Genomic DNA, 26,656 nt, shown 5'->3' with positions numbered 1-26,656 from the left:
TTTTGATTAATTGATTTCGTCTAAATTCTTTAATTGTCTCTGAATAACTGAGTAAATTCAATTTCGCCTAAATAATCTTGATTTACTTCATTTGATTTAGTTTGGAAATCTAGAATTTTATCTGACTTTATTTTAATTTATATTTAGGACAAACTGAGAGTTTTATTTTCAACCTTGAGATTGTTTACTCTACGAGTTTTAACGCGTAACAAGATGGCCAACTCTCACAAGGTCGTGAATTTTTGTAATAAATTATTTTGTCAAATTTTACAAATTAATTATTTTTCAATTTTAAGCTACTTGTATCTCAAAAAATTTTATTAAACAATTCAACAAATATTTCCTGATTCTAATTTTACTTCTAATTTTAAACAATGTATTAAAATTTTCACCAGAGAATTTACTGATTTTAAATTAATTTTTATCTCAAACAATTTACTCAAACTTTACTGAATTATTAACTGATTCTACTTTACGCTGAATTAAACTAGTTTTCTCAAAACTCAATTATCAAAGATCAATTTTATCCTGACCTTAAAATTATGAAGTAATAACCTGAAACTGTTCCTAGTATTATTAATTCAGATTTCTCCCTATTTTTTAATTAATAACCTGGAATTATTCCGAGTATTATTAATTAATAATTTAAGAATTTCTGGGTATTGGTCTCAATCTTTCTCTGTGGGGTAGACTTAGTTGGCAGCAAAACCTTGGGCACCGTCTCTCGTTCGTCTAGATAATTATTTTTCCTGTAACCGCAAATTAGCATTAGCATTTATCAAAATTTATCACTAATTTAAGCAAGCTGGCAATGCAGGCCTTGCGGGCAGTTAAGATATCAAAATTTCATCACTTTGTTCTAAGTTGGTCGAGTGAAATAAAAATAATTACGTCACATGAATTTGTAATTTACGTGTTGTCCAGTCGAGCTGCTCAGTCACAATCAACAATGGTTGAATCGTTTATTCAAGAAACCCCATTAGTCATATTTTTTTCGAAACCGGGTTGATTGCATTTTTCGGTTCTTGAAATTAATCTTTATGTGTACCCGCACCAAAAAATATTAAATCTATGTTCAAGACCTAACCACTTAGTTGATACAAATCTCGTTTAGTTAATAAACCCCATAAGTTAGTGACTTATGTCACTAACAAAGAAGTTTTTTTTTTAAGTGAAACTCTGAATGTAAGAAATTGCTTAATTATTATTATTATTATTATTTTTTAACAATTCCACAGTTTTTTTTTCTTAAAAAATGAATCAGCGTTATGAGGCGTGAATTTTTGGATTTTTCAAACTTTTGTGTTTTATTTCTAAAATATCGGATAATTGATACAATTATTTTCTTGTGTTTTTCAAAACATGAAATGCTATATTAGAGGGCATCCATTAATTACGAGAGGTGTTCTAGGGGGGGGGGGGGGATCAAGCTAAATCTTTCCAAGTCTTACTTAGGGGGATTGGGGGTCTTGGCAAATATCACGTAATTATTTTTCTCGCAGAAAACGGTGTAAAATTGCGTGAAAAATTATTTCTAGAATAAAATATGGCCAAATCTGAGAAAATAGTATTTTTCGTATTCGTCCGAACTTCGCAGAGCAGCGAAGTATCGCTCGATTGTTTAGCTGTATCGACACGTGCGACACAACTCAACAAACATCGACGTGCGGCTTCTACTGAACTTCTGTGCGCGAGCGACAACGGCTTAGAGTAGCTAATTCAGAGCGAAGTTGAAGGAGCAGATGGTCTTATTGAAAAACACTTGGATATGTCAGTTCCAGTAGTCACTCTTGAGACCGTGCACAAGTCTCCATGGACTGAATTAGAATAAATCTTTTCTTAATTTTTGTTTGATATTGTAACGTGGCTGGTTTTAGCTGTTCGCGTTATCAGCTATTCAATGCAAAATAAAATTTGTATTTCATTTAAAAATAATTAATTGCACGAAAATTAAATATATGAATTTAATTGAGTAAATTTAAACGCGAACTGGGCTAAAAAGACATGCTCGTTACTCCCAGAGTATAACCGACAACAACTCGAAAGTTAATACAGTCGGTGCTGCTCCAGAAGCCTGTAGCTTTCGAATCTACGACTAACCAGGTCGACAGCGTTCAAAGCCACAAATCGCTGATGAGATTTTAGGTCCGGGGTATCTCGTGGGTGGCAAAATAACGTTGAGAGGAAACTCTCTCCGATACAAATCAGAACCTTTACCGTGTGTTGCTCCGCTCGACACAACTTACCAAAAAGAGAGCTGGGGAGTCGTCTATTATCAAATACTGAATATGCAGCTCAAAGATATTCCGTATCCGCGTCCAAGATAAAACCAATAAATCACCTGACTTACAACACGTACTATTATCTTAACTATACTTATTACTAGTGAAGATATCTTCCACGTGGCTGTAGATCAGTGATCCCTGGATGTTGGTGATGGACGAAAATCAACAAGGCGTCGACATCTCAAGACTTTCTCATTGAGTGAATTTATGTAATAAGTTTACGAAAGACAATGGACGCGTTGGTCCAACAGCACAAGATGGCTGACTTCTTGAATCTGTACAAGAACTCAATAACGTCAAGCAGCAACGAGTCAATTCACGCATTCCAAATAATTAAAAAAAACGTAAAACTACCAATCATTACTAGGTAACACGGTGAAAAGTAAATAGTAACGAACAGTACTAGGTAACACGGTTTATTATACTTAATAAACAAATCAAAGTATAAGTTACAAAACAAAGGTATAAATGTTACAAAAGTAGACAAAAGAATAATAATTATCGCGTCTTCTTGTCGCCGGCGACATAACGATGACCGAGACATCTTTAATTACAATAGCAATTAATTAAATAGTAATTAAAATCGCGAACATTTTTATCGACACTTAAATAATGAATATTGTAACGTGGCCGTTTACCTCGTTATGGTTGAACAAATAAATCACCTACGTATCGCCAGTATCGTAAAGATGTCCGAGCTATCTAATAATTTTTTCTCGCATATTCTATAAACTTACATTAAGATGATCCTCTCCACATTCCTTTCTCAATCCTTTCCTACCAATATCCTGTTACGTGAATGTGGAACGCTTCACGTAATAATTACCGTAACTCCTATTCTTTCCCGCTTCACAGCATTATTTATATTTATAAAAATGCTTACCGTAAGATGGACGGTGTGGCTTAATGCATATAGAATAAGCGAAAGGATATTTAGTATAGACCGGATAGCTCAAATGGTAGAGTAGCCGACATGTCTTCGGAAGGTTCTGGGTTCGAATCCCAGTCCGAGCTATCTAATAATTTTTCTCGCATATTCTATAAACTCACATTAAGATGATCCTCTCCACATTCCTTTCTCAATGCTTTCCTACCAATATTCTGTTACGTGAATGTGGAACGCTTCACGTAATAATAACCGTAACTCCTATTCTTTCCCGCTTCACAGCATTATTTATATTTGTATTTATAATTATAATGGTTTGTAGTCCTCTGGTCGTCGGAGTCCGCTTCACACCGTCCATCTTACGGTAAGCATTTTTATAAATATAAATAATGCTGTGAAGCTGAAAAGAATAGGAGTTACGGTAATTATTACGTGAAGCGTTCCACATTCACGTAAAATGATATTGGCAGGGAAGGATTGAGAAAGGAATGTGGAGAGGATCATCTGAATGTGAGTTTATAGAATATGCGAGAAAAAATTATTAGATAGCTCGGACTGGGATTCGAACCCAGAACCTTCCGAAGACATGTCGGCTACTCTACCATTTGAGCTATCCGATCTATACTAAATTTCCTTTCGCGTATTCTATATACATTAAGCCACACCGTCCATCTTACGGTAAGCATTTTTATAAATATAAATAATGCTGTGAAGCGGGAAAGAATAGGAGTTACGGTAATTATTACGTGAACTCACACTGGTTTACTAGTAGAAGTCGTCAAAATACAGTTTTTGAAAAAAATATATTTTCTTTTAATTTTTCGAGCAAACCGCCAAAAGTAGGAAGAAAAAAAGGACATACTCATAAAAAAAAGTTATCCCACCAATGTTTAAGGAATTTGCAGCCTTTTTTACACTGGAAAATGTAAGAAATTGATAAATACTAACTCATAATGTTATTTAGATTCTTTTTTTCTAATTATTACCATTATATTTACCTACATTAAAAACTTTTCCAAAATTAGTATGATTTTTTACTCATAATGAATACAAAAACAACACATGAATTCATAAAAAAGCAACAAAAATTTAATCAAAATATACAGAAGGTTATGTTATCATGTAATATACTTCAAATATGATAAACGTCGGAATAGTTATAAAAAACAAGTTAATAAATTTCGAATAATTACTCATGTTATTGAAAACACATCAATATTTTGAAGCTGAATATAGCTTTTTGGCACACGTAGGAAATTCTTTTCTATATTGTTGAACCAGTTTTGATAAATATTGTTTCTGATCCTCATCATCGATGAAGAATTTAAACTCGATTAACGACTAACGATTACATCATTAATGGTAAACCATTAAACACAAGTGACAACGAAAAATTGATATTAAAATAGTAATTTAAACATAGTTTATTAAAAAATTGGCTTATTCTGTCTTAGTATCAGCGTCACTTGATTCTCGGACTAATCACTTAATACAACAAAGAATGAGAAAATTATTTTGAGGTTAGGTATGCCATAAAGCATCAAACCCGTCAACAAGGACAATAGAGACGGTAATATCATGCTAATTAACTAGAGCAATGTTAGAATATACCATCTCGGAACTGCTTGGTGCAATTTTTCAAAGAATGATTTCTACTTATATAAAGTTGGCGTAAGTAAAGTTGACAATAAAAAAATTAAATTTTTTGCTAATTTTGGAATTGTGCTACAAAACATCAAATAGTCCTCATTTTTTGCTAAATGACAGAAATGTTAAAAAATTGCAAGATCTATGTTACAATTTTATTTTTGTAATTTATTTATGAACTTATGTGTTGTTTCTGTATTCATTATGAGTAAAAAATCATAATAATTTTAAAAAAGTTCTTAGTGTAGGGAAATATAATGGTAATCATTAGAAAAAATGAATCTGAATAACATTATGATTTAGTATTTATCTTATTTATTTATTTATTTTAAAAAAATAAATTGATTAGTAAAACATTACTTGAGACATTACCACAAACAAAAATCAACGATATTGATATTTAATTGCTTAAAAAAAATCAAATCATAATTTTGTGTCTTATAGTGTCAATAATTGGGGCTTTTACTTCATATGAATAATTCGATAGATATGTAAGAAATTATAAGCAAATATTATATTCAACAACGTAATTTTGGCGATATTAACAAATTCATAACTTGAATACTAACTTGATTCTCTAGCTCAAATTTTTTAGGGCTTCTTAGGGACATAATAAAGCAACTTTCCTGAAAGTTTGAAGGAAATCGAAGTTCGGAGAAAAAAGTTCTAGCCATCTGCAAAATTGCAATTTTTTTAAATTGGATTGGTTTTAGACGACTATGACTTTACTTAAGGTAGTATTCTAGTCTAGAAGCCTAAAATTTAGTCATTTTTCAAACTAACATAAAAAAAAATGAAAAATATTTTTAGTATTCGTTTTTTATATGATGCTTATTGACATTTAAAGAATATAAAAAAAAATTTTTCAAAAAAATGAGAAATTTGAAAAATTACAGGCCGGTGAAGTAGGGGCTACAAAAAAACCGTGCACCCTGGTTGACATGATTCCAGCCCTTGTAGTGATCTGAAACAAAAAAATTTGATGAATTCTCAATTAGTGAAGATGTCTCTATCGCGTTAATCTTAGCCAAAAAAAATAATTCACAAAATCGCGTCGATATCAAATATCAATTTTTTTTATTCCTTTTTTTCATCTTTTTGAATTTTTTATAAATACTTCAAATCAAAATTATTCAAAATCTGAGACAGACGCGATGGAGAAATATATAAAAAAGACGCTTACTAAATTTCAAAGAAATCGGTTGGGTAGAACTTGAGATATCATGTCAACCACTTAAAAAAAAAAAGTAGTTTCGAGAAAAACGCGTTTAAAGTTTGAGAAATAATTTCAGTAGAATAACTCGGAAAATAATATTTAATACTTACTTTGGATTAATCGGCGATCCTAGATCCATACATTGGGCCTTCATACTCAATGTTTTGCACAGTTTTTTCTGCTAATCGAGCTGTTCTGACTTCTTTTGAAGAAGGAGAAGCTCACAGTTTTGTGACTCACTCCGATTAGCCGGCTTAGATGCTGCGTCACAAAATCTACTGTATCTCCGAAAATAATTCGAATTTTGAAAAATCCATTTAAGAACATGTTCTTGAGGGTCTAAACTTTGAAAATATATAAAAAAAAATCGATTTTTTCAAATTTCTAGACCAGAATACCCCTTAATTTCTATTAAGCAATCAAGTAAAAATTACATAGATTCTACTAAAGTATACCCCAATAGAAGATATTAGCTGCTGGTCGACCCTTAACTTCAAATACTGTACATATACTAGTGTTTTACAAATAGGTAAAATTTAACCAAAACAGTTTGTTAGTTAGAGACTGTCAGCTAAGCCCTATATAAGTTTAGACCAAATACTGATTTTTTTCTTAAAACTTAAGAGTCTACTGACAAGAATGTCGTTTGATAGGAGTCTTTGAGTTATATAGAAGCTGAGATATAAATTATTAAAAATCAGTACAAAATCGACATTTTTAAAAATTTTAAAAATTCTCCATGGGCCGGATTTGATTATATCGGGCCTAAATTTTTAGGATCGTCTTCTTTCAAGGTATACTCTTGAGAAAAAAATCGGAATCAAAATTGCTGACCTAAGAGAGTGCGCACACTTTCGTTGAGAATTCATGGATTTGCCCATATACATATACTATAGACCAACTTAACGATTCAAAAAGTTTCACTTCTATTGTGACCTTATGTTTGTGAGGCTCACTCATTTTTTTAACTTTCCGCTAAGAAAATCAATGATTTTCGAAAACTTGGAAAGTTATTGGTTTTACCCCGTTTTGCTAAAATCGAGGTTTCAACAGATCTCGACGTTTGAAGGTCACAGGAAGCTTCCCTGACTTTACCTGCGAGGTTGTAACGATGTCTGTATGTATGTATGTATGTATGTATGTATGTGTGTGTGTGTGTGTGTGTGTTTGTGTGTGTGTGTGTGTGTGTGTGTGTGTGTGTAAACCTCTTATAACTTCTGAACGGCTTGACTGATTTGATCGCAGTTGAAGTCATTTGCAAGGGCTTTACCAAACTTAGATTTTTCGTAAGTTGGAACCAATTCAGACCGGTAGATTTCGAGGAATTGCTAAGAAAGTGAAAAAAAAAGTTTTTTTTTTCATTTTTTCAAAATTTCTCCGAATTGGCTGGACTGATCGATCTCAAAAACTAATCTGCTCTTAACCTTAAAAACTCGCATCAACCCCCACCAATCGCATCAGAATCGATTAATGCGTTTGTGAGATGACGTCGTTAAAAAAAATAGAATAAAGTGTTTTTTTGTGATAACTCCGAAATGTTTCATCAGATTAATTTTTTTGTTCTAAATTTTTTATAAAGATCAAATAATTGCATCGAATGCTGCAAACTGCGTGAAAATCAGTTGATTCATTCAAAAGCTATTGTGGTTTGAAAATTCATAAAATAGTGTTCTATGAAATGTCTATTAGACTGTCTATTAGTCGAAATGGTTTCGAGAGATATCGTGAACGAAAGAAAACCGAAAAGTGTTTTTCTGGGATTACTCCGAAATTTTCGGTTCGATCAATAAAAACCCAAAAATAACTTATGAGGATGATTAAACTGCGTCGAATGCCACCAACTATGTGAAAATTGGTTGATTCATTCGAACGTTATTGCGGTTTGAAAATTCCAAAAATAGTGTTCTATGAAACTTTTATCAGACTTTAGTAGCTAAGCAAGGAGGGTTTGACCCCCGATAAAATAGATTTCTGCAGTACTGACATTGAGGTTTCTGCCCTATCGACGGTTGATGTTGGTGTTTCTGCGATATCGATGGTCGTTTTTTGTGTTCTTTTTTACCGACTGTTGGGGATTAGCATCGATTTTTACCGTTGGGAATTATCATCGATTTTTATCGACTATTGAGGATTATCATCGATTTGGTGATCGTTTTTTACCGACTTTTGGGGTATTATCGTCGATTTGTTGATCGATTGTTTGAGGTCAAAATGCTACCACCCCAACAGCAGAGCTGATACCTTTGCCGTGTATCAGCTTTGGTGTTGATGTGATATGCACTTATTTGATGTGACGATAAATTTTGTATATGTATATTCAAATGACTTGTAGTATAATCATATGCGAGAAAGTTCGATACTTACGCCGCTCTGGTGGGATGAAATAGAAGTGTAGGTATTGAAGTGTATTTATCGATTTGAGGTAAGTTTTTGTCGATAGTTTGATTCAACTGGTGATCTATGTTATCGACTGCAGGGTATTGTTAACAGTCGGTTTGATACCAAATGATGTTCTGTTTTATCGATGTGGGATAAGAGTTCTTTTAATTTTAACGTTTTTTAGTCCCTCCTCTCTCGATAACATCATGTTTTTACGTCATCTGACAAGTTTAAACCTGTTTTTTAGCGTTGTCATCCTGAATTTTAAGGTTTTTTAACCCCTTCTCTTTCGATTACATCATGTTTTTACGTCACCCGACAAGTTTAAACCTGTTTTTGGCGTCGTTGGGAGGGGATCTTTGTTGGGGAGTTATGCTAACTTGCCTCTAAATTTCAGTCCTCTCCTTGCAGTTACTCGATTCAGTCGTTAAGTTCAAAAATAACTTGTGTCTTTTGTTAAAAATATTTGAATTTATGTATTCTACAGAAAATCAAGTAAGTTATTTATTTCATTATTCTATTTTATAACTAATTTTTATTATGATTAACTATTTTCTATCAATTTCTTAGTTTAATAATTCAAAAATGGATTTGATTGCTATTAATAAAATCAACAACTTATCGAACTTTTTACTAACTAAAAAGTTTAAAGAACTGCAATTGGGTAGAATTTATCAAATCACGGAAATTAAGAAAGTCAACACATAATTTGGTTCAAAAATTTTGGGAATTGTGGAAAACGAGTTTTCAATCTACTTCCCAAATCAAAACAACCGGAAGCTTATTGATGATGAAGAGCAGTTAACTCCACTGATCGATTTGGTCTCAGCAGGAGAACTTCACTTGAATTATTTCGGAACAGCTTATCACAAGTTCGAATTTCTTATTAGAACTTCATAATCAAGAATAAAATATAAATTTATTCAATTCAATTCATATAAAAAAATGTACTTATATATGTGTTCTTAAAAATTATACTTTAAAAAAAATATATACATAAAAAAATTTTTTTTCGTTTATTTATTATTTCTATTTTTTTTTTTTTTTTTATTATTATTACAAAAACATAACATAAATTTTTCGTTTAATTACTTAAAATTTAATTTACAATAATCTTGGTCTTTGAATAGTTTTTTTCAATATTGGCAACTTTTGTGAACTTGGTATTTCATAACCCTATGGTACAGTGTCTGTACTCCCAGATACCAAAATGACGTATTAAGTTATTCCGAATGAGCTCAGATTTCTGATTTGGACGTCAGAGTCTACGTCTAAAAGACGTCTTTAAGACCTTCTGAAGAGGTCGAATGCGCCGCTTATTGTAGACTTTAAGAACTCATCAAAACGAGCTCTTAAAGAGCTCTTTTTTCTGAAATCGTACAAACGAATGATTTTTTATCTCTATACGCTGTTATAATGATAACAATAATAAGAACACAACAAAAATATTATTAATAATAATAATAATAATAATAATAATAATAAAAGTAAATGAATATGAAAAATAATTACCGCTTATAATGAATATGAAAAATAATTCAGAGTTTCATAAAGCACCGATGCTGATTTCGAATGTTTATTATTTTAGTTAGACCTAATATTTTCGGTTTAAAGAGAGAAAGTGAAAATCGCAATTGCCGTAACTAAGATTCGAACCCGAGTCACGCGCTTGCTAGATCGATACCTAACCCCCAACGCTGTTCAAACGATATGTCGTTACACATCTCATTATTCTTATAAGCTAAGTTTATATAGTGATGAAATGTTGCGATCATTGTCTATATTATTTATTTTATTTGATACTGTGTATCGATAGAGAAAAAGTAACTTTTACGAATATTTATATACTAAAAAATATTCAAAAGTCTACCTGTAATATTTTTTTAAATAGTCTATATAAATTTTGTTTACTTTTCACAATATAAAATCTAATAGATAAATTAATGAATATTAAAAATTCATCAATAATTAATAAGTATATAGTTATAAGATATCGTTAAATTCGAATAAAATGATTAAAATTGATACATGCAAAGTACTCCTTAAATGTAGAAAGTTCACATAATTCTTTCAGATTAGAATCCAATTTTATTATTTTATCTAAATTAGTTTGATTTCGAACCAGATTTTAACATTATTGCCTATTACTACATAATATAATTTAAAATTTTTGGAAAATTTAATTAACCTGGATTAAGAGAAATGAGTTAACCTATGCCAGATGTATATCTATATAGTAATCTATTCAAATTGTTTTAAATCATTTAATTCGAATTATTTTTAATCATTTTCAATTTAATTTCTCAATCAGGAAAGTAATAAATAAAAAATAAATAAGATTTTGACAGCTTTATATTAAAAAGAAATTTGTGTTTTTGTTTATAATGTCTATGAGCTCATTATATGCAACTCAAAAAGAAGTCCAAAGAAGGGACTCAGTTAGATGTTAGAAAATTGACTCCAAATATGAATTCATTAAGAGCTCTTAGTTCTGACCTCGTAAAAAAGAGCTCCTTAAGACGTCACATTAGGACTTCTAAAATAAGTTTTTTGAAAGACTTCATACTGAAATCTTTCTGACTTGGATGCTGACTAGGCTATTTTTGAGAAGTTGACATTTGTCATCTTCGCAACTTAAGTCCGAGCTATCTAATAATTTTTAACTTCCTGCTAAGAAAATCGAAGATTTTCAAAAATCGGGAAGTTATTGTTTTCACCCCGTTTTGCAAAAATCGAGTTTTCATCAGATCTCGACGTTTTAAGGTCATAAGAAGATTCCCTGACTACCCTCGCGGTGGAGTCTGTATGTATGTGTGTGTGTGTGTGTGTGTGTGTGTGTGTGTGTGTGTGTGTGTGTGTGTGTGTGTGTGTGTGAAAGTATGTGAACCGCTTATAACTTTTGAACGGCTTGACCGATTTTATCGCGGTTGGTGCCATTCAAAAGGGCTTGACCAAACTTAGATTTTGGAAACTATTTGGACCGATTCAGATCGATAGATTTTGAGAAATCTTAAAAAAACTGAAAAAAAAAATTTTTTTCAAATGTGGTTTTTTTGGAATAACTTTCAAACGGCTCAAAGGTTCAATTCCAAAAACTAATCAGTTTTCTACCTTAATAAACCACGTCAATCGCCACCAGTTCGGTCAAAATCGATTGATTCTTTCGAGAGATATCGTGAACGAAAGAAAACCGAAAAAAGTGTTTTTTCGGAATAACTCCAAAATTCCTAGCGCGATCAATTCAAAATTTAAGATTCTTTGTGAGGCTTAAAAAACTGCGTCGAATGCTTCTAACCACGTAAAAATCGGTTCATTCATTCAAAAGTAATTGTGGTTTAAAAATTCAAAAAATAGTGCCTTATCAAATCTCTATCAGACTTTTGAGCTCGAAGAGCTTTAAAGCATAGGAAAGCAATCTCTTTGAGCTCGGAGAGCTCAAAATAACCCATAAATTGTATTTTTGAGCTTCTCGAGCTCAAAAACGTCGTTGGTGAAATTTTAAGCGCCTAAGTATGGAATTAGCGGGAAGTTGCAGGGATGGCCTTTAGGGTCAACTGTTTTCCTAATTTTTTCTCGCATATTCTATAAACTCACATTAAGATGATCCTCTCCACATTCCTTTCTCAATCCTTTTCTACCAATATCCTGTTACGTGAATGTGAATCGCTTCACGTAATGATTACCGTAACTCCTATTCTTTCCCGCTTCACAGCATTATTTATATTTGTAAAAATGCTTACCGTAAGATGGACGGTGTGGCTTAATGTATATAGAATAAGCGAAAGGAAATTTAGTATAGACCGGATAGCTCAAATGGTAGAGTAGCCGACATGTCTTCGGAAGGTTCTGGGTTCGAATCCCAGTCCAAGCTATCTAATAATTTTTTCTCGCATATTCTATAAACTCACATTAAGATGATCCTCTCCACATTCCTTCCTCAATCCTTTCCTACCAATATCTTGTTACGTTAATGTGGAACGCTTCACGTAATAATTACCGTAACTCCTATTCTTTCCCGCTTCACAGCATTATTTATCTTTGTAATATAGGTCATCTCGTAACTATTCTAACATCTTTATATTTTCTAATATTTTCCATAGTCTTAACAAAAACTGCTTTATTCATTAATTTACAAAAATCTTTTTCAAATTAATTTTTTGCAGCCTTTCTACAATCAGTATTTTTATCTATATACGGTTTTAACTATGGTGACCCTCTAAATTTTGAAATTCGGTGTACTTTTGTTAATTTTAATTCCACGTCTAATCATTGTTTTTAATTTTTATAGTGTATTACATACTCTTTTTTATCATAAAAAGTAGTTGCTAATTTTGTATGTTTGCTGTCTGGAGGTAAAAAGTGTTCAGGACATAAAGGTAAATCTTTATGTAGATCATATAATTCCTCCGGATATTTTAGATCAACTTCAAATATATAGTAAAAATCATCAGTATTATTTAAAAATTTATTAATTTCCTGATTTATATCGAAATTTAATTCAACCCATTCAAATGAGCCTATTGGTAAAGGCATACTCATAAATGCACCATACAAATTATTAACATCAGAATACATTAAATAGGATTCTGGCTAATTTGAATCAAAATTAGACCCAATATATCTATTATTTGCTAATGCATATCTATTTGTACACTGAGAAACACCACCTCTGACACCTTTTTCAATGAATAGCATCATTTCCGAATCAGTTAATAATTCCAACTCAACACCAGTATATTTCAACATTGCATCAAAAGCTAGCCCTGGTACTGTATAGTAGTGTAAAAGATCTAAACTATAAGTTTTTAAACAATTACTTCTAAAGTTTTCAAATATATCAGCGAATGAAAGAACATCAGTTTTAAGATATAAATCAGAATACTCTCCTAATTTTTTTATATTAAATTCTTTCCAGACCAATTGAGCGAATGCGTAATTTTTTTTGGTTACATTACTGTTGGATAATTTCGAATAAAAATGCTTTCTCTCAGGTAATTTTGTATCATTGAGTTTTTCTATCGATGTTATATATTCATACGGAAATACTTCCTTTCTAATGACTAATTTAAATTTTTCAAGATCATTATAATGAAGTTTTGTTATCTTTTTATCATCTTCTTTTAAGTTCGATGCTAATTTATCTAGACTAGAGGCCATAAATTTAAATGAGTCTATAAATCTAAGATTAACATGTCCCGAGTCGAAATTCTAGTTCTGTTTTAGCGGTAAAAGTGTCCCGAGTCGAAATTCGAGTTCTGTTTTAGCGGTAGAAGTGTCCAAGCCCTTTGAAAGCTGATTTGCCGCCTGAGAATGCGTCTGTTTTGATGGTAGAAGACGGTGCAGATGAAAAATACCACTAAAACAGACGTACTTGGTTCTGTTTTGACCGTAAAAAATATCCGAAGAACTATTATTATTATTATTATTTATTTTTTTTTAATTTTATTTTCATTTTTATTTTATAAACATTTGTTTATAAAAAAATGTATCATTGACCGTGTAGTAATTTAAATAAATAAAATAAACTGATAAACAAATCAAATTAAAAATATAAAAAAATTATTTTTGAGTAGTCCGATAATTACGCTATAAAATTGTCGTGAATCATAAAAGTCGTAATTTCAATAGTTTGAAAGATATAATCATTTAATGATTCAAGTAATGCATTTTTTTATAAACAAATATGTATAAAAATTGAACCATAATAGATATCGAGCATATAAAAAATTTATAATATAAATTAATAAATTGTTTAAAAGATCGTCTTGAATGTCAAAGACCGTATCATCAATAGCTTAGAAGTTATAACAATACATAAGTTAATGAAATAGTTGATCTTTTCAACTTTGATGGGGTAAAGTATTTTAAATTTCAGTAAAAAATAAAGAAACATTTTTTTTTTAAACTCTGATACACATGGCTGAACTTGTAATTTTTTAAAGCTACAGAAAAAAATAAAATGAAAATAGAAATTTGTTTATAAGAAATTGTTTATAAAATAAACAATAAAAAATTCAAGTAAAAACAAAATTCTTTCATAATTATTTTTAGAATTGTAATTGATGATTTAAAAAAAAATGATTTCTTAATAAATAATTTAAATGGTTGATAAATGAAAAAAACAATTATAAAATTTTTTTAAGAAATTTTTTTTTTAATCATTATTCTACTAAGACAATGAAATGACGAAAAAAAAAATTCTCAAAAATATTCAACTTTTCTATTTGTTTATAACAAATTTTTAAACAATTAATATTAAAAATTCATTAGCCAAGCTACTAAATGAAATATGTTAATACAAAAACAACCGGAATTAAAGATTTCGGAAAAAAATTTTTTTTTATAACATTAGCCGAATATTTCAATTTTTGATAACTTTAAAAAATCATTATAAACAAATGAAAAAACTTTTATAAGCTTTTACAACGGAATCTTGTTCATTATTAATATAACAAGAACTCCTAAAAAAAAAAAAAAAAGTTATAGACACATTTTTTTAATTTTTATGAGAGATTTTGTGAAAACTCAAGTCTATGAAAAATTTGTTAAATAACAATTAAATAACTTAAACAAAAATCAAGCTAAAAATTTTTTTTTGCGGGGCTATATTCCTTCAAGTGTCTAGATGACACTATAATTTATCAGATTTTTAAATTATTTTGAATGTTATCAAAAAATTATTATGTGTTGCATACTTCGCTTGGTGGCGACGCCTAGGCCCTGAAACGGCCGCGCGAAGCCCAAATTTCAACGTTAAATAAAAATTATAAATAATGGAGCTATAACTCTGGGAGTTGAGACTTATTTTACTAAAATTTTCTACTCATTTAGGATCTTCTTTCAAATTTCAGATAACTTCAATATTTTTGAAGTAATAGCTACAAAACAAAGACTCCCTTTTTTTCTCTTCGTTTTTTGTTTATAACAAATAAAATTTTTAATGGCGGATAAATGAAAAAATACCACTTTCTCAGAATTAAATTCTGAATCCAACGCACCAATTGCCATATTTTTAAGAGCATTGTAACGATTTTTCGTAGAAAACTCACTTCTCGACTAGACTGTATAGTTTATATGAACTCACTCAAGTCTTTGGATGGAAGTCGGTTGCGTAGTATTGCGGATAGTGTATAAGACTGGCGAGCGTTAGGACTAGGTTCAGAACCCGGGCGTTGCGGTTTTTCGATTATTATTTATATCTAAGGGATTCTCAAGTTAGATAATTAAGATATGGTCGACAAGTACTTACAATAACTATCACGAATGCTGCCTTCATGACTCACAACAACATAAGAAAAAAAAAAGCTCCACGTCAGTACAATTTTTTGTATTGGAGTCACATTTAATCGTCACCTTATATATTAATAATTTAATAATAATTATAATTATCTTAATAATAATGTTCAGGTTCTCTATTCGTTTAGTTATTTATTTTCTTATTTATAGAAAATATCAAGTATTATTATTATTTCATTAAAAATAAAAAAAAAAGGATCCGAGTAGGATTCGATCCCAAATCGCTAGCCATTTTTAAATATTACCATTATTATTATGGTCAGCAATATAATTATTTAACGTCTGGTTTAATGGTAAATACGTCAGAATGGGAAAAAACTCCACAAATTACCGTTAAACCAGACGTACGCTCATAAAGCACTCAATGATATAACGTCTGGTTTGATGGTAAAATTATCTGAAAGTTAAGTTGGAAAAAAGTGCCGTCAAAACAGAACTCAAATTTCGACTCGGGGTTTTTTCAACATACTTAGTGAAAGAAATATAACGATCTTTATTGATTGGTAATAATTCAATTGTACCTTTGAAATTTTTGGCTAAATATTTTATAATAAAATGAGAGTCATAACCAGACATATTATGGAAAACTACCGGTATAGTATGTGATTTTTTATAATTTAAATTACACGATAAATGAGCTGGCCCTCTGTAATATCCCGTAAAATAATTATAATCATAACATTTGTCTTGAGAATTTATAATTTTTTTTTCGCAAATATAACAAATATTTGCCTGTTTATGTTCTACTAATTGTTGTTTAGTCAAAGGCTTCATAGGTATTGGATTTTTTAAATATGAATCTACTTTAATTGCAAAATTTTTAAGTTTACCCATAAACCAATCAATGCAATTTTCTGAACGATTACTACAAATCTAGATAATATTATTTCAAATCTAAATAATTTATTATCATAATTACAAAAGCGGTAAAATGCAATGCTATGAGGAATATGAATATCTGTATCATCATCGGTGGGTGTCAGTGTACATTCTAGATCTGCATAAATAACAAATGGTACAGTATCCTGATTTTGAAAATTTTAAAATTTTAAAATTTTATTTTCCTCTTTTGGAAATACCATATGAACTTTATTAATATTAAAACAATCTTTTTTATGACGTTCGAAAGATATTCTTATTTTAAAATGATTTAAGCATTGCTCACAAAAGAAATGTTGTTTGCGTGATTTTGTTACACTACTTCTTACTAAAGCTGATAAATTATTAATTAATGCAAAATGATAAATCGGTTTATAATCGTCATAATCATCGCTCTTCATATTCAAATTTATATTACTTTGTATCATTAAAAGATGACTAGTTTTTATATCAGAATTATTATTACACATTTATCAGATTTCGTATTAGATTTGTCATTAGAAAAATCTGATTCTAAACCGTATACATTAATAGATAAACTGTTCATTTTTTCAAATTTCGTAATATCTTTAATTTGAATTGGAAAATTAATTCCATCGTATTTAAGTACCTCATTAAAATGTGGATAAGAAGTAGTCCTTTCTCCGTGACTCGTCCTTGGAGGGTGAATAGCAGCTACAATACACCACAGGAAGCAGTATTCATCAAAGTTTTCAATGTTCAGAACTGCATGTCGGTCGATTATCTTCTGGGGCATCCTCACAAAAGTTGAGATTCCAGCATGAAGGGGTTGATATTTTGACATTGTTATTACTAAATCTGAGATTTCCGATAAACGCCATCCGGATTTTTCTTGACAGAATTCTTCAATTTTTCTTATCAAGGCATCGGTTACGTGATCTCTATACCAGTCAGCAATATCTGTAGATACTAATATTTCACGATTTTGTGTTACGAAAGATTTCATTTCTTCTCGGTTGGTGGTAGGAATCTCAAATTTGCCAAAAAATACAACATTAATTTTTAAACTGTTCATTTCATTTAAAATTTCTTGAACTTTTGCACAAACAAGATTCTCAGAAAAAGTCAAAAATTCCCCGATATTTTTATGAGTACGGTTAATAACTGAGCCAGAATGGAAAGCTGAGAATTTAGGATGAAGCCGAAGGAAGGTGGAAACTGCAGGAGGGAAACGAATGAGGGTGGAGGATGGCAACAGGGGTAAGGGGGGAGGAAAATTAAGGGAAATGTACAAAGGGAGGGGGGTTTTGACGTTTCAGATAGGTTTTTGGAATGTAGCTGGGATCAAGAATAAGGATGAATAATTCTGGGTGGGATTAAAAAGTTGGGATATCGTAGTCCTTGTGGAGACGTGGGCAAATAATAAGAAATGGGCAGAGGTAAAGGACTCCTGGAAAAAGGGGTTCACGTGGGACATACAGGAGGCGATAACGTCCAAAGGAAGGGGGAGGGCAAAAGGTGGTATTCTAGTGGGAGTAAAAGAGGGAATTGAACTTGGAAAAAGGGGTAAGTGGGATGCAGAGGAATGGGTGGAAAGAGAGGTTAAGCTGGGAGATGAATGGTGGTGGATTATAGGGGTTTATGTTAATGATGATTTAGAGAGAAAGAAGGAGCTTATGAGCAGATGGATGGATGAGGTCGGAGATATCCAAATTTTGATGGGCGGCGATTTCAATGCAAGGACGGGGAATGATGGGTTGTTAAAGGGCATAGGAGAGCAAAAGGACATAGGGTTGAGAAATTCGAGAGATAAGATTATTAACAAGGAGGGTAGAGTTCTATGCAAGTTTGCGAGAGAAAGAGGCTGGGCAATTCTGAATGGATGCGTGGTGGGGGACGAGGAAGGGACTTGGACATTCATCGGGGAACGGGGCTGTTCGGTAATTGATTTAGTATTGATTGATGAGAGAGGCAGGGACAAGATTAAGGGGTTAAAAATAGAAGAAAGAACCGACTCTGATCATCTCCCGGTTGTGGTGGAGGTAGAGACGTGGGGGAAAAGGATAAAAGATGCGGGGAGAAAGTCAGTAAAGGTACCCGGAAAAGGCGTATGGTCGGATGAAGGAATAAAAAAGTTTCAACAGGAGTTTGGGGAAGGAGAAACTTCAGGAAATGTGGCAGAGGAAATTTGGGGAGATCTTAAGGGAAGAATTAAAAGTGCGCTAACGGAGTCGAAAAAGGGAGTTGGAAAAAGAGGAGGAAGTACAGGGTGGTGGGATAGTGAATGTAGAGAGGAGAAGAAAAAGTTAAGGAGAGCCTTTAACAATTTTACGCGCGGTAAAGGAGAAAAGGAAGAGTATGTAAGGGAAAAAAAGAAGTACGGGAAAATGTGTAAGGAGAAAAAGGAGGCAGAAAAGCGAAAGTGGGAGGAATATATAAGTACGGCGAAGTCGGAAGCTCAAATTTGGAAAGTGGTTTATCAAGGAAGGAAAAAGAGGGAGAATATTAATAAAGAGATAAAGATAGAGAAGTGAGGCGATTTTTTTTTTTTTTCACACCAAAGTTGTTTCTTTTTTCTTTTCTCGCCAACTAGGATAAGGATAAGGATGTGTAAGGAAATATTATAGTGCGGTTGAATGGAAACTCTGTATGTATAGATATAAGTTAGCAAGTAGTGTTTTAAGTAAATTTTTGGTTGTATCTTTTTTAGTTTTAGGGATCTATTGGTTAGCGAAACGGGGGTCCGCATTTGTACCCCTGAAAAAAGGGCAATTAATAAACTATATTTATCATTTATCAACTGAGCTAGTCTTAATGTTATTTGAAAAGGCATTCCCAATATCTTGCCATTTAATAGAATTATTCTGTTGATTTAAATCACCACCTGCAACTTGACCACTCAATAGTAAGAACTGTTCACTATACCAATGCAGAAGGGTAATCTGTGTTTTAACACTGCGTTTCACATACACACTTGTCTGCGGATCTGATAAAATAGTATCAAAATAGTTAATAGAGTGTATAGTGTATAGTGTACAGGGCGGACGTTGTTTTTTCTCGTCCTGATTACTCGTATTTTTTGCTTGTTGCACGGCTTTGGGCTGTTTAATATTGAAGTGTAGATTATTGTGCGTATTTTGAGGCATTAATCTCTACTGTTGGAGGTGTAGTTTTTTTTATTTTTGAGTAAAATAGTTATTGTGTTTTTGATTTGAGGTTGCGTTTTTGTTGAGCACATTTTCTCTGGCTCGCTCGCTTGTAACTGTAGCCTGCTGTCATCTAGCGTTGTCAGTTACAATGGCTGTGTGGTGTGCGATCTGCTGTCACAGTATTACCGATGAGTCAGCTACTGTCCAAACTAAAGCTGATTGTAGACATTATTACCATGATTCATGTGTCAAAGTGCCTCTTAGTTTGCCAAACAAATCGTACGCAGCTGGGAGGGTTGCAAATACATGACCAGTCTGTATTCCGGATTCTTCAGAAATACTAAAACAGATAAATGCACGACTCGACAGCGTTGGTAAGATTAATGAGATTCGTAATAAGCTGGAAAAAATCGATGCTATCAAGATCAATGAGATAAGCAGTAAGCTTGAGAAAATAGATCAGATTGGTGACATCAGGGTGAAGGTAGATAGTATGATGAGCAAAGTAGATGGGTTTAAAAAGTCTCTTGCTTCGGTAGAGGGGAAGATGGATAAGTTGAACCTTGATTATAACTTGCTGAAGACTACTGTTAAAGATCTTGAGGAGCGTGTGGCTATCGTTGAAAAGGTACAGCCTGGTGTTCCTGCTGACCTCGCTGAAGAAATAAAGTGTGCTGCGCAGAAGGTGTGTAATGGTAGTCTAGAGTTGAGAACACTCCAACTTGAATCTGAACTTTTGGCAGATGAGATAACAGTTGCTGGAATTCCTGAGGAACGGGGTGAGAAACTTATGGAGAAGGTTATGTTATTTTCCACTACTCTTAGATTTCACGTTACTGAAAATAATATTGTTAAATTGGAGCGACTTGGTAGAGCTGGTGCTGCAAATCGAAATGTACGAGTCAAGTTTGCCAATCAGAGATATGTCGATGATATCATGAGGAGTGTAAAGAGTAATCCTGTGAAGCTAGGTGCCATAATGCCTGCCAGTGCAGGACCCAGATGTTCCGATTTATGTTCATAGGCGACATCCTCCTTCTCTTTGTAAGCTTCGTTCTGACGTACGTAAAGCCTATCCCAATATCCAGGCTAAGAATGTTTGGATTTCGTATGCGTCTGTCAATGTTCGATACGCAGATGACAAAGCTCCGGTGAAACTGTTGCCTTCAACGGGAGTAGGTCCTTTGCGAGGTCTACTCGATTAACAGCGAGTGGTTCCCTCTATATCATCATCATCATCATCTAGGAGTGTGTCTAATATTGTTGTTGTCACGTTGCGACCTCCGACAAATAAGAACTGTTTAAAAGTGTGTCATATAAATGCTCAATCACTAAGAAATGAGCGTCATTTTGAACTATTTAAAGAATATTTCCGAGTTAATAAGCATGATGTTATTGCTGTGTCTGAAACGTGGTTAAATCACTTGGTGTCTGATGAAATGATGTCCTTGCCATCATTTGTACTTCATCGTCATGATCGTCGTCTGCGGAGCGGTGGTGGAGTTGCTCTCTATGTTAGAGATGATCTAGTGTCTAAGTTTGTACTGTCGTCTGCAAATTTGGAAGATAAGCATCTAGAGTATCTGTTTATTGAAGTTTGCGGGTCGTCTAAAGAGCGAATCGTAATTGGAGTTGTTTACAAGCCTCCTAATACTGGCCATCTCGACGATTTAGAGGAGGATCATGAAACTTTGGTTGCAACCTACAGAAACATGATTATTATAGGTGACTTCAACTCTGATTTGAGCTGCAGTAATTTTTACGGTGATCAGCTACGTAGACTATGTGTTGGTTTTAATTTGCATATTGTTCCTTATCAAGTAACGCATCACCTGGAAAATTCTGATACCTGGATCGATGTCTGTATCATCAATAATGCAGCAATGGTCCTGTTTTTTGAGCAGTCTACCCAGCCGTTCTTGTCTGATCATGATTTGATATCTGTTACATATAACTATAAGGTAGAGCAGCAGAGATTGAAAAGTTTCATGTATCGGAGCTGGCACAGAATTGACGGTGATGTGTTGGCACGGCTGTTTGATGGAGCCAACATTGAAGATATGGAATCACAAACGACTGTGGATGATATGAATGCCTGGTTTCATCAGCAACTTCGTCGGATTACTGACATTGCTGCTCCTGAAAGAACGATACATCCTCGTCGTCCCCCGGCGCCATGGTTTACTAGTTACATCAGGGATCTTCAAGCTCGTCGTGACAAGCTGTACAGGATTTTCAGGAGAACTGGCTATGCCTATAAGGAGTATGCCAGTGTGCGGCGTTTGGTGAAGCAGCGGATAAGTGAAGCTAAAAAGTGTTACTTTGACAATCAGTTAAGTTCGGCAAAAAATACGCAAGCGATGTGGAATGATCTGCGTAGATTTGGCTTGGTAAGGCGGAGGGGTGCACAGTCTGTTGTTGAGGTGGATTTGAATGAGCTAAATGACTACTTTGTGCAGTCGTCTGGCTACTCTGATCTTAATGTTGATGTATCTGAGATTGTGTCCCATTGCACTGGCGATGATAATGTATACTTTAATTTCTCAGCACTTAATGATGTTACTGTAAAGAAGGTAATAATGCGACTTACTTCCAACTCTGTAGGTCCGGATAATTTCCCAATTAAGACGTATAAATGCTTAATATCGTTTGTGTTGCCATTTGTTACATTGCTTTTTAATAATTCATTAAATTCTGGCGTCTTTCCTAATAAGTGGAAGTTGTCGCGTATCGTTCCAATACCGAAGAGAGCAAATGCTGAGAAATGTGCTGATTACCGACCTATATCGCTGACGAGTAATTTGTCGAGAGCACTTGAAAGATGCGCACATGTGGGATTATTAAGTATGTTACTGAGAACAATTTCATAGATGAGTACCAGATAGCTTTTAGGGAGGGCCTGAATACACAGACTGCTGTAATAAAGCTCTGTGATGATATTCGCTTGGCAATAAATGCATCTAAAGTCACTATAGCTGTTTTCTTTGACCTAAGTATGGCTTTTGATTCTGTAAATCACAAAAGACTATTACACGAGTTGTAATTGATGAATTTTTCTACTGATGCCATTACGTGGATTAGGTCTTATTTGACTTAAAGAAAGTAGCAGGTGTTTGCTAATGAGTGCGCATCCTCTGGGAAAAATGTATTAAATGATGTGCCACAAGGCAGTGTGCTTGGCCCTTTATTGTTCTCGCTTTATATTTCGGATCTCTCTCAACAGCTGAGCTATCGATATTTGCTTTATGCTGATGATTTAGTAATATACTTGCCCTGCTATCCAGAACAGATAAATGAATGTGTTGCTGCCCTGAATGCGGAAATAGTTAAAATTTTAGAATGGTGCAATGTCAATTACCTTAAGTTAAATGCATCGAAGACAAAAGCTGTGATTTTTGGTAGTAGAGTTAAAGTTAACTGTAATAATTGTAAATATGCTGATTGTATTCGCGTAAATGATTGCATTATTTACTACGATACGACAATTGAGTATCTTGGCGTGTTAATTGATAGCACTCTCACCTGAAAAAATCAGGTTATAAGTGTTTGTAATAGGGCAATGCGGGTTCTGGCGCAGTTGAAGATTAGTAATGAAATCTTCAACGGAAAACTACGTATAAAGCTTGTCACTACGTTAATATTCCCAGTGTTTGATTATTGTTGTGCGGCTTACTGCAATATTACTAATGACTTGCAAATGCGATTACAGCGCAAAATGAATTGCTGTGTTCGCTATATCTATAAAATTGCGAGGGCTGAACACATTACTCCATACTTTAAGAGGCTGGGTTGGTTAAAGCTGAGTGACAGGAGAAACTACTTTATAGCGTGCCTCTTTTACAAATAAATATATTTAAATTATCGTCAGCTATTTAAATGTCACTTAGAATTTTTGCCGGTTGCGTTGCGTAGAGGCGATGTAAGAGAAGATTATCTGCGGATACCTAGATCTAATTGTTGTATGTATGATAACTCGTTATTTGTTCGTGGTATACGTATCTGGAATGCGCTGCCAGCTGAAATTACAAAAGCCGAAAGTTTCAAAATATTCCGTAGACTGTGCTATGATTATTATTTCCAAAATAATTGATCTGCTATATTGAACGTTTATTACTGCTATCGAAGGTTTTTGAGCTTTGTATAACACAAGTATTATTTATAAGCATGATTAACATGTTATTACTGTTAATTACTATATTGATTTTGATTTTATTTTTATGTATCTAAAACTCTGTACATCATACACTAATTATAAATGTATATTTGATGATGGTTCTGAGGGAGCCTAGGCTCCAGAATCCAATAAAATTATCATCTATCTTTCTATCTATCTATCTTGGCAAACATTAAAACACCGTTCGCATTGTTCAACACTCACTTGGTTAGATTTTAAATCGTTATAAGATTCAGACACTGTATCCACCAGGCTGTGAATAGCTTCTATTATTTGTTGAGACATATTTCCAAAAAAATTCGCAAAAACACAATAAATGCTAGTATAAATCACCAACAATTGTTAATGGTTTGCAAAAAATTCGAAAAAACAACTTAATGCTCGTATAAATAACTAACAGTTGTTAAATCGAACTTTTTAGATCATATGATATACGCTAGATGGGAGATTCAATTTCTTTTGACTGAGATATGCAAAGTGTGAGATTCAAACTCCTTCTGTAAGTCAAAGAAGTAATCTCAGAATATTTATATAAAAAAAATTATTCATCCACGAAATACATATATATCCATACATTTATATGTGAGTCAAATATTAGTAATACCACCCATGATTAATAAGAAACGTTACAGTAGACGTGATGACAGATTTACAATGTCTAAAATTTTTCTTATGCTCCAAGTATCGAGTGTCAATGATTCGCATAAACATTTTAAAATAAACAGATGCCGAAATATAAGAATTTATACGATTGATATAATAATTTATTTAATTAAACCGAGATATGCAGTTCTAAGAATGCTAATAAAATTTTATTGCGAGAAAAAATTCATCTAACAATAGTACTGTAGTTAAAAAAAATAACCGTTGGTTAGCTATTTTTTAAAATTTATTATTTTTTTTTTTAATTTATTATCACAAAATATGCCAAGTAGTGCTTTGGCTATTATTATTATTATTATGTTATTAAATGCTCAGGGGGGTTGTCCCCGAAGTCCGACTCTCCGAGGGCCCAGCCTGAGCTCCATCCATTACTGCTGGACCACTCCGCACAACAAGGCGGTTAGCGGCCACAGCAGGCCAAAGTCATTTCCCTAAGTAGACGGAGGGAACCTAATATTACAGCCTTCTGCATCCTGACAGCCAAGAACTCAGATTTTGACGTGCAAGCTGGAACTTTGGCAAGTGAGGATACAAAAGACTGTTTCATCCCTCCAAGGACGCCAACGATTAGGACGACTAGTTTGACACGGTAACCTGGGTAAAGTTTGCCAATTTCAAATAGGAGATCCTGATATATTTTTCTTTTGTGCTCTTCTTTGGCTGAGATGTTGTGTTCAGCCGGGGCCGAGAACTCAATGACATAAATGTCACGAGTGGCCTTGTCGAAGAGCACAATATCAGGTTTGTTGTGATCGATCCCCCGGGTTGTTGCAAATGGCATGTTCCAGTAAATTTTGCAACTGTCATTCTTAACAACCTGGGGAATATCTCCTGGTAGATAAGGCAGCACTGGTGTCATATCAATACCGTAGTAATGACGAAGATAGTAGTACAGTACTCTCAGGGCAGCGTTGTGACGCTGGATATATGCACCTCTCGCCAGCACAGGACATGCCGACAAAAGGTGTATGAGCGTCTCCGGGTGTTGTTTACACATCCAACATGACGTGTCCAGAAGCTGCACCTGGAGCACCTTGCTACGGTATTCTAGAGTGTTAATGACACCATCTTGGCAGGCAAATATGAACCCTTCAGTCTCGGACATCAGGCCAGCTGACTTTAAGAAGGAAAAGGTCAGCTGGGTGGACAAGCCATGATCACGCACGTGTTTGAAGTACACGCTGTGCATGGACTTGTCCATCAGTTCGCCTAGGAGTTGTTTTTCCTCGGCGTTCCTGATGACGCTCTTAAATTCTTCCTTTCGGAGTTCCATAAGAGCGTTTATCTCTCCAAGACCAAGGGTTCTTGCTGCATATATAGCTGCCTTATATAAGAACGACCCCTTATGCGCATTTTCATGTTTATGTACGATTTGCATAAGGAAGTCATCCTCGTCTGCAGTGAAATTGACAACCTCGAATGTTAAGCCCAGGACCAAACGATCATGCAGCCGCTCCAAACTCTGCAGACCTCTCCCACCGATGGACCGGGAGAGGTATAATCTGGCAACTGATGAATTGGGGTGCATGCTCCGATTCATATTGATAACCTTACGGGTTTTGATGTCGAGATTTCGTAAATCCTTTCGGGCCCATTTCAGGACACCGAAAGAGTATAATAAGACTGGGACAGCGAGCATGTTAGTGGCGGAGACTTTATTTTTGCCGGAAAGTTCGGAGGATCAAATTTTCCGGAGTCTCCTAACATACTCACTACGGAGAGTTGCTCGGACTTCAGAGACCGCATGCATGCAGTGCTCTTCCATTCCTAGGTATCTATACAACTCTCCGGCGCCTAATTGTCTTAAGATGCTCCCATCTACTAACTCGACATCATCACCCGTATCAGAGCACTTACCCCTCGCCAGATGTATGACCGCACACTTATCCAACCCAAAAGACATTCCGACATCTCGTGTGTACTCTGCTACGATGTTCAGGGCTGCCTGTAGATGATCTTCATTAGCACTATATAGCTTCAGATCATCCATGTAAAGCAGATGGGTGATCGAGTATTTTCGATCACCCGGAGGCCCCACAGAGTACCCATGAGTTTTACGGAGAGCAACAGATATAGGCAGCAGTGAGATGCAAAACAGCAGAGGGCTCAAGGAATCACCTT

General features: G+C 33.7%; 1 protein-coding gene across 1 annotated transcript in view; it reads right to left on the bottom strand.

The window, feature by feature from the left end:
- The window catches only part of LOC123270797 (endochitinase), a 166,135-nt gene that overhangs the window by 53,880 nt on the left and 85,599 nt on the right, over nucleotides 1–26,656 (bottom strand). The window lies entirely within an intron of this gene.

The sequence above is a fragment of the Cotesia glomerata genome, linkage group LG8 (assembly GCF_020080835.1).
Source record: "Cotesia glomerata isolate CgM1 linkage group LG8, MPM_Cglom_v2.3, whole genome shotgun sequence".
NCBI classification, from domain to species: Eukaryota; Metazoa; Arthropoda; class Insecta; order Hymenoptera; family Braconidae; genus Cotesia; species Cotesia glomerata.
The sequence above is the reverse complement of the archived record's forward strand: the minus strand, read 5'-3'. Positions and strand labels throughout refer to the sequence as shown.